This window comes from Tupaia chinensis, unplaced genomic scaffold, assembly GCF_000334495.1.
Source record: "Tupaia chinensis unplaced genomic scaffold, TupChi_1.0 Scaffold000647_1, whole genome shotgun sequence".
Lineage (NCBI taxonomy): Eukaryota > Metazoa > Chordata > Mammalia > Scandentia > Tupaiidae > Tupaia > Tupaia belangeri.
The window spans coordinates 3,842,792-3,852,667 of NW_006160168.1; positions in this window are offsets into that span (position 1 = coordinate 3,842,792).

Here is a 9,876-nt window from a genome sequence, read left to right on the forward strand (position 1 = left end):
ACTCCCATGTAGTTGATTCCCGAGAGAAAAATGGAGAAGGGATTCAGCACGGCCATATCCCCTGGGGGGTGATTTCTCACTTTTTGTCTCTCTGTCTCTCCAGTGAGTGCATACTCCCTATAGCAAAAAGCACAAAAAAAAAAAGAAAGAAAGAAAGAAAGAAAGCAAAAGAGAAGTACATATGTGAGCAAAAGACTTGCTTTGTCCTCATTACTACGCTTAACATCATTTTTTGTGTGTTATTTTAGGTTTTTGCCACAGTGCACATGTACTTTCTAGAAAGAGAGAGAAAAAGACAGCAAAAGTGAGAAATCTCTCTCCCTATGGGGGATAACCACACTGCAATCTCTCCTCCTCCAATCTCCTGTTAAGATTTTGGAAACACATGCTCTAACCCTAACCCTAACTCAAACTGTAACCCTAACCCTAATCCTAACCCTACTCCCTAACCCTAATCCTAAACCTAACCTAATCCTAACTCTAACTAAAACTTTAACACTAACACTAATCCTAAACCTAACCCTAGTGCCAAATAGTAACCCCAACCCTAACATAATCCTAATTCTACCTCAAACCCTAATCCTAACCCTAACTCTAATCCTAACCCTAACATTAAACCTAACCTAACCCTAATCCTAATGAGAACCTTATGTAACCCTAATCCTAAATGGACACCCTAAACCTAACCCCAAACCTAAACTAACCCTAACCCTCTCTCAAAACCTAAATGTAACCCTAACCCTAACCCTACAGCCTAAACCTAACACCAAACCTAACCTAACCCTATCTCAAAACCTAAATGTAACCCTCACCCCAAACCTAACCTAATCCCAAACTTAACTCAAACTCTAACCTTAACCCTAATGCTAACCCTAACCCTACACCATAATCCTAACCCCAAACATAACCAAACAGTAACCCTAAATCAAACCCTAACCTTAACCCTACTCCCTAACCCTAACCCAAAACCTAACCTAAACCCAACACTAACTCTAAACCTAACCCAAACCCTAACACTAAACATAACCCTACTTTATAACATGGACCCCAAAGTTAACATAACCCTAATCCTAATTCAAACCCTAACCCTTACTCTAATCTTACATGCAAACTCTAACCCCTAACCTACCCTAACCCTAATCCTAACTCGAACCTTACCCTAACCTTAAACCTAAGTCTACACCCTAAACCTAACCCCAAACTTAACATAACCCTAACCCAAAATCAAACCTTAACCCTAACCCTAACCTTACATCACAACCCTGACCCCAAAACTAACTTAACTGTAACCCTATGTCAAACCCTAACTTACATCATAACCCTAACCCCAAATCTTACCTAAACCTAACCCTAATTCAAACTCTAACCCTAACACTAACACTAAGATTACTCCCTAACCCTAAACCCAAACCTAACCTAAACCTAATCCTAACTCAAACCCTAACACTTATCCTAACCCTAAAACTTGCCCTAACCCTACATAATAACCCGAACCTCAAACCTCACCTAACACTAACTCAAACCTTAACCCTACAACATAAACCTAATCACACACCTACTATAACTCTAAACCTAACTCAAACCCTTACCCTAACCCTAACACTAAAACTAAGCCTAACCATACACCATAACACTAAGCTCAAACCTAATCTAAATGTAAACCTGACTGAAACTCTAATCTTAACCCTAACCCTAATCCCTAACCCTAACCCCAAACCTAAACTAACACTAACCCTAACTCAAACTCTAACCCTAACCCTAACCCTACTCCCTAAACCTAACCCCAAACCTAACCTAACCCTAACGCTAACTCAAACTCTAACCCTAACTCTAACCCTAACCCTACTCCCTAACCCTAACCCAAAACATAACCTAACCCTAATGCTAACTCAAACTCTAACCCTGACCCTAACCCTACTCCCTAACCCTAACACCAAACATAACCTAACCCTAACTAGAACCTTACGATAACCCTAAAACTAAGTCTATACCCTAAACTTAACCCCAAACCTAACCTAACCCTAACCCTAACTCAAAATCTAAACCTAACCCTAAGCCTAACCCTACTCTAACCCTAACCCCAAACCTAACCTAAACCTAATGCTAACTCAAACTCTAACCCTAACACTAACCCTAACCCTACTTGCTAACCCTAACCCCAAACCTAACCTAATGCTAGCCCTAACTCAAACCCTAACCAGAAACTTAACCCTAAATCTAACCCTACTCCTTAACCCTAACACCAAACCTAACATAACCCTAACCATAACTAGAAACTTACCCTAACCCTAACCCTAAGTCTACACCCTAAACCTTACACCAACCTAACATAACCCCAATCCTTACTCAAACCCTAACTCTATGCCATAAACCTAACCCCAAACCTAACTTAACACTAACCCTATCTCAAAGCTTATCTGAAGCCTTAACCCCGAACCTAACCTAACCCTAACTCAAACACTAACACTAAACCTAAGATTACTCCCTACCCTAAGCACAAACCTAACCTTATCCTAACCCTAACTCAAATACTAACCCTAACCCTAGCCCTAACCCTAAAACTAACCCTAAACCTACACCATAACCCTAGCCCCAAACCTCACCTAACCCTCACCCTAACTCAAACCCTAAATCTAACCCTACACTATAAACCTAACCCCAAACCTAACATAAACCTAACCCAAACTCAAACTCTAACCCTAGCCCAACACTTACTTCCTAACTCAAACCCCAAACCTAACCTAATCCTAACCCTAACTCAAACCCTAACCCTAACCCTAACCCTAACACTACAACATAAACCTAAACTGAAACCTTATCTAACCCTAACACTAACTCACGCTCTAATACTAACCCTAAACCTACACCATAACCCTAACCCCAAACCTAACCAAACCCTATACATAATGAAAAACCTAATCTTAACCCTAACACTAACCCTAACCCTACTTTCTAACACTAACCTCAAATTTAACATACCCCTAATCCTCATTCAAACCCTAACCCTAAATTTAATCCTACACCTTAACCCTAACCCTAACTAGAACCCTAACCTAACACTAACCCTAAGCATAAAACCTAAACCTAACCCCAAACCTACCCTAACCCTAACCCTAACTTGAGCCTTACCCTAACCCTAAGTCTACATCCTAAACCAAACCACAAACCTAACCCAATTCTAATTCTAACCCTAAACCCTAAATCTAACCCTAACCCTACTCCCTAACCCTAAACCTAAACCTAATCTAACCCTAACCCTAACCCTAAATCTAACCCAAACCCTAACCTTACTCCCTAACTCTAACACCAAATCTTACCTAACCATAAATCTAACTCAAACACTAACCCTAACCCCAAACCTAATCTAACACTAACCCTAACTCAAACTCTGACCCTAACCCTAACCCTAACTCTAATCCTACAACCTAACCCTAACCCCAAACCTAACCTTACCATAACCATAAGTAGAACCTTACTCTAAACCTAAGCCTAAGTCTACATCCTAAACCTAACCCCAAACCTAGCCTAAACCTAAGACTAACTCAAACTCTAGCACTAACTCTAACCTAACCCTAAACCTACACCATAACCCTAACCCCAAACCTAACCTAACCCTAACTCAAAACCTCATACTCTAACCCTAACCCTAAACCTACCCCTAAAAGTGGGACCAGCAGTTAGCATAATGGCTATGTCACTGGACTCTCACGTAGTCGACCGCGGTTCACGTCCAGACCCGGTGAGTTAAGAGTCATGCCAGGCGCGTGTGCGTGCATGCCCACGATCCCGAGAGGAGAATGGAGGATAAGGGATTGCGGCATGGTCATCCCCCCTGGGGGGGGTGATTTCTTGCGAAAGCCAGTGTTCCCTAAAAAAAAAAAAAAAAAAAAAAAAAAAAAAAAAACCTAACCCTAAAAGTAACCCTGCACCATAAACCTACCCCAACCTAACCGAAATCTGACCCTAACTCAAACTGTAACCACAACCCTAACCCTAACCCTAAACCTAACCTGACCCTAACACTAACTCAAACTCTAACCCTAACACTAACCCTTACCCTAACACTAACACTTACCCTACTGCCAATCAGTAAGCCAAACCCTAACATAACCCAAATTCGACCTCAAACCCTAACCCTAACCTTAACTCTAATCCTATTCCCTAACCCTATCACCAAACCTAACCTAACCCTAATCCTAACTAGAACTTTACACTAACTCTAATCCTAAATCTATACCCTAAACCTAACCCCAAACCTAATGTAACCCTAATCCTAACTCTAACCCTATCCCTAACCCTAATTATAACCCTAACCAAACACCATAACCCTAACCCAAAACCTAACCTATCCCTAACCCTAACTCAAACCCTAACTTAACCCCAAACCTAACCTAACCCTGACTCAAACCCTAACCCTATGGGGATCCAGCGCTTTAACCACTGCACCACCTTTGGGCCCCACCTCTCTTAACTTTTAAAAAATATGTTAGATAGTAAAAAGCAATATTTATGACACTTTGCTGGGCTTATAACAAAAGTAAATGTATTATGTGTGATTATAATGGCACAAACAAGCAGGGAACAGAGATACATTGAAGCAGTGTTTCTGATTTTTACTGAAATTAAGTTGTTATTATTAGATTGTAGTTAAGATGTATATTTTAATAACTGGAGTGGCCTCTATGAAAATAAATATAAATGATGCTAAACTAAAAGAATAGTATCCTAAAGATACTTACTTATGGAAAGACAATATAGGAAAAAATAGAGGATCAAAATGACCTTAGGAAAATAGAAAACAGAAATCTACATATATCAATAATTATATTAAATACAAATAGACGAGTCTGCATAGTGTTTAAGGCGGCTGGAACCCACATTGCTGACCACACTATTTGACTCCAAGACACATCACATGCAATGGGTATGTGCCCAAATTGCTGAAGGGAGGGACAAATGGAGATGAAGGAATTGCAACATGACCATTCTGCATGAGGGTGTTTTCTCACTTTCCCTCTCTCTGTCTTTCTGTCTCTCTCCAGTGAGTGCAACCACCCTCTGGCAAATTATAAGAGCAACAACAAAATGCTGCATTCAAAACAGAGATTGATCAACTAGATAATATAGTCGTATACAGACCCAATTAGATCCTATTTACAGGAAACACACAGGGGTTCATTGGTATAAATATATTAACAGAATAGGGAAATATATATATATATCATACAAAGTAGGTTTATAAGAGAGCAGAAATAGTTACATTGAGTCAGACAAAATAACTCTTAAGAAACATATTCATGAAGACAAAAATAAGTGTTTTATGATGGTAATATGATGATTAATATAATGATTTATGTAATATGTACCTAACAAAGCCCCGAAATATATAAAGCATAAACTGATACAAATGAAAGGAGACACAATTTAACAATATCAACTAAAGATATTAATATCCCAGTCTCGATAACTGATAGAAGTACTAGACAAAAACATCAATAAGAATATGGAGTAAGTGAGCAAATCTATCAACTAAACTGATACTTACAGAATCCTCTTGAAGCCAGATGGTGGTAGAACAGTAAAGCACAACACTCTGCAAGGTAATGCCACATGAGAAGTTTCCCAGTTCAAGTCTGGAGACCTCTCCAGATGCCAGCATGTGATCCAGGATATGCTGGAGATAGATTGTGGTATCAAGCCATGTTAGGGTACTTTCACTCTCTCTCCTCTTTCTCATGGAAGAAATAATCTTTCAAAAGAAAGAAACTAGGTAGGACCAGCACTTGGCATAATGGCTATGTTGTGGGACTTCCATGTAGTCGACCACTATTCGAGTCCCGGACCCAGTGACTTAGACTCACGCCAGGCACATGTGTGTGTGTGCCCAAAATCCCAAGAGGAGAATGGAGAAGAATGGATTGTGGCTTGGCCATCCCCCCTGGGGGGTGATTTCTTGCTTTCTGTCTCTCTGTCTTTCTCTGTCTTTCTGGCGAGTGCACTCACCCTATTGCAAAAACCTCTCAAAAAAAGAAAGAAAGAAAGAAAATAGGCAATAATTGTATACATTACAAATCTTATCAAATATCTATGAAATATTTTACAGGATACACCTGTGATAGGCCACAATAAAAGTCTTTTTTTTTTTTTTTTTGGAGAGGTTTTTGCTATACGCACACGTGCCCTGAGTGAGTTTTAAGCCACCGGATCTGGGACTTGAACCGCGGTTGACTACATGGGAGTCCAGTGACATATCCATTACGCTAACTGCTGGTCCCAATAAAAGTCTTAATAAATTTTAAAACATTGAAATCTCATGAAGTATGTTTTCTGACCACAGAACAATGAGAGATCCAGAAAAAGACAAATTTAAGATTCCTCAAATGTCTGTAAATTAAACAACACACTTCTAAATAACTCAAAGGTCAAAGAAGAAACCATACTTTTAAAAAAAAATATTTTGAGCTGAATGAAACAAAAAACACAGTACCAAAATTTATGGGATGCAGCTAAAGTACTAACAGAGAAATTTATAACTTTAATGCCTACATAAGAAAAGAAGAAAGGTCTCAAATTAATTACCTAAGCCCTGGCTTTGCAAAACTAGAAAAAGAAGAGCAAACAACTGAAAGTGTGTAGAAGGAAGAAAGACATAATTATTAGAGTGGAAGTCAATGGGAAAAAAAAAAGAGAAAAATAGGGAAAATTAATAAAATTCAAAAACATATTCTTTGAAAATATTAGCCAACTTGACAAAAAACCTTAGGTACCTAAATTAAGAAAAAAAGAGAAGTGCTAGCTAATGAGATAAGACAAAAGATAGGAAAATAATTAGATAAACTGTCCCTATTCACATATGACATGATTATATTCTTAGAAAATCCAAAGGAATCAACCAAAACAAACAGAAAACCTTCTAGAAGTGATAAAATAATTCAGTAAAGTTTCAGGATACAAAGTCAATCTACAAACTATAGCTTTTTTATACAACGATAATGAACAGCTTGAGACAGAATTGAAGAAAGCAATCCCATTTACAATAGCTACAAAACAAATAAGATACCTGAGACTAAATCTAACCAAAAAATTAGATACCTTTACAAGGAAAACTATGAAAATGAAAAAATAAAACAAAAAAATTGAATATAATATAAAAAAATGGAAGGATAACCCATACTCTTAGATCAGAAGAATCAATATAATCAAAGTATCACTCCTACCCAAATTAATTTACACATTTAATGCAATTCCAATCCAATTACTTGGGATATTCTTCAAAGAAACAGTAAAAACTATTACAAAATTTGTCTAGAATCAAAAAAAACCTTGTAAAGCCAAGGCAAAACTGTTTCAAAATAACAAGCTAAGGGGACCAGCAGATGGCATAATGGTTATATTGCTGAACGCCCACATAATGAATCATGGTTTGGGTCCCAGACCTGACAGCTTAAAACTCACACTGGGCACATGTGTGTGTCTGTGGCCAAAATCCTTGTAGATTTCTTTGGAGAGGAGAAAGGAGGAGAAAAGATTATGGCATGGCCATTCCCCCCTGGGGGGTGATTCCTTGCTTTCTGTCTCTTTGTCTCTCCAGTGAGTGCACACACCCTCTAGCAAAAATCTCTCAAAATAATGATAATGATAATAATAATAATAATAAACTAGGAAGCACTCACTACCTGACTTTAAAAAGCAGTGATAATTAAAACAGAAGGGTACTGCCACAAACATGGATATGTAGACCAATGGAACAGAATAGAGAATTCAGAAATAAATCAGAAATTATATAGTCAACTAATTTTTGATAAAAGTTATAAGCCAATGCTGTGAAGAAAAGAACATTTCTTTGGTTTTGGAAGAATTGGATATCCATGTGCAGAAAAATGAACCTGGACCCCATTTCTCACCATTAACTAGAATTAACACAAAATGAATGAAAGACTGAAATATAAAGTCTCTAACAACAAAGCTATTGGGGGAATATATAGAGGAAACTTTTGAAGACATTAGACTAGACAGAGATTTCTTAAATAAAACCCCTAAATCACAGGCAATGGTCCCTAAAATAGACAAGTAGTAAGACCTCAAGCTAAAAAGCTTCCTCACAGCAAAAGAAACTGTAAATAAAGTGAAAAGACAACCCTTGGAATGAAAGAAAATACATATATATTTTCCCCCCTTCAGAGAAGTTTTTGCTATAGAGTACGTGCACTCACCAGAAAGACACAAAAAGATGGAGAGACAGAAAGCAAGAATTCACCCTCCGGGGGGAAGGCCATGCCTGCAATCCCTTCTACTCAATTCTCCTCTTGGGATCTTGGGCATGCAGGCACATGACCTGGCATGAGTTTAAGACACCGGGTTCAGGACTCAAACCACAGTAGACTGCATGGGAGTTCAGAGACATAGCCATTATTTCAACTGCTGGTCCCAATGGGAGAAAATATTTGCAAATTATCCCTCAGTTAAGGGATTGCTATCTATAATACAGTAGGAACACAACTCTTCAAGGAATACTTACGAATGGCCAAGAGCCATATGAAAAAAATGTTCACAGTCTCATAAGGGAAATGCAAATTAAAAGCACAATGAGATATTATTTAACCCCAGTTAAAATGGCTAAGATCAAAAAAAAATAAAGAAAGAAAAATAATTATTGATGAAGCTGTGATGCAAAGAGAAGCCTCTTACACTGTTGGTGGGGATGTAAATTAGTCCAACCTTTGTGGAAAACAATATGGAGTTTTCTCAAACACCTACAAATAGAACTTCCATATCATCCAATAGTCCCACTTCCTGGAATCTACCCAAAGGATAAGAAAACACTCAATCAGAAAAACATCTGCATATCCATGTTTATTGCAGCATTATTTTTAATTTTTAAAATACGGAACCAACTTAAGTGTCCCAAAACTGATGATTAGGTTGAAAAATTGTGGCATGTACACACTATGGAATATTACACAGGTATAAGAAGCAGTAAGATTCTATCATTCAGCCCAAAATGAATAAATATAGACTTACTGTTGACTGAATTGAGCCAGACTCTGAAAGACACACATTGTATATCCCCATTCAATTTGTCCTGTGTTTGTACTTTATGGCAGAGATTGAAAGATCTGAAGATGTAATGATGGTGGAGAGGAAAGGTGTGGGTGCTAGTGACAGCAAGGAGGAAAAGTGTTTGGTAGAGAGTGGGATGGTGGATGGTGGGTATGAGAAAAAAGAAAAAAGAAAGAAAGAAAGAAAAGATTTAGGGCAGTTATGGAAGTTCAAGTCCAAATAATTTTTGAAGACTATAAATGATAAAAGTATGTTCACAAGAGAAAAACAAGCCAAAACCTTTTGTTTTGTATTGTCTGAAAGAGTTCACAATAGTGTGAACTGTTAATCTGTCATCAAAAGAGCATATTGCCTAATAAAAAAGGATTGACTAGTGTGCAAAATGTTTACAATATTTTGTGAAATTGTAGTTTATTATTAATTTGTATCTATAAGTTACTGCTATGAAAATCACCTGTATTTTTGGTACACATGAAATTGCAAATGAAATTATTTTGCCAATGTTTTCTGAATTAACTGAATAAAGTTTTTATTGGGGAAAAAAATTTACCTTCACCAGCTACTTCACCAAAACTGACATTTTTGGTAGAGCTACACTGCTCACGGTTCAAGACTTCACTAACATTAAAGCTCCATTTCCTTCTTTTTCTGCATCTCTCCTCAGGTTTTCCTTCCTACAGTTCACCTGAGCTTGAATAATATTCTTAAGTTTTTTCACTCTTTAAAAATAAACCCCTGTTTCATCTTTTCACTTATAACCTCTGGTGGAAAGAAAAAGAGAGAGAGAGAGAGAAAGGAAGCAAGGAAGGAAGGAAG